Here is a 527-nt window from a genome sequence, read left to right on the forward strand (position 1 = left end):
TGCCTTGACCTATAACAGAGCGCCCTCTAATATCCAACCGGCTCCAAGTTCCAGAGCGGTTAATACAGGTACTTTATGTTCATATCAACAATACGCAATTAATTCGCTGGTTTTAGGTTCGAGGGTCGTTTGAACAAAACGGCAGTCTTCTTCTGTCTAAAGCATCCTAGTTAGTGCCGTTGTAAAATGGTTGGTTTATTGTTCAACACCGGTGTTTGTAAAAAATGTACTCTCGCAGCAGAGTGGTCAGGGGAGTCAGAGGAAATCCCCGCCAGACAAGCGCTCATAGAGCTTCATGATTGGATAATTATGCTATATGCCGAGATTAACTATGAGTGGAAATACCACTCACATGTCTACGGCCATACTACGTTGAAAACACCGGTTCTCGTCCGATCACCGAATTTAAGCAACGTCGGGCCCGGTTAGTACTTGGATGGGTGACCGCCTGGGAATACCGGATGCTGTAGACTTTTTACATTTTTTCCCTCAAATTCTAAAGTAAGGGTGCGTGAGAGTCCACACGA

General features: G+C 45.2%; 1 non-coding gene across 1 annotated transcript; it reads left to right on the forward strand.

The window, feature by feature from the left end:
* The first annotated feature begins 354 nt into the window (after positions 1-354).
* On the forward strand, positions 355-473 carry LOC117106057. Its single transcript, XR_004444980.1, has one exon. It is a non-coding gene; the product is annotated as a 5S ribosomal RNA (ribosomal RNA).
* Positions 474-527: the final 54 nt, after the last annotated feature.

This window comes from Anneissia japonica, unplaced genomic scaffold, assembly GCF_011630105.1.
Source record: "Anneissia japonica isolate Jap-2015-1 unplaced genomic scaffold, ASM1163010v1 scaffold39390_len527_cov93, whole genome shotgun sequence".
NCBI lineage: Eukaryota > Metazoa > Echinodermata > Crinoidea > Comatulida > Comatulidae > Anneissia > Anneissia japonica.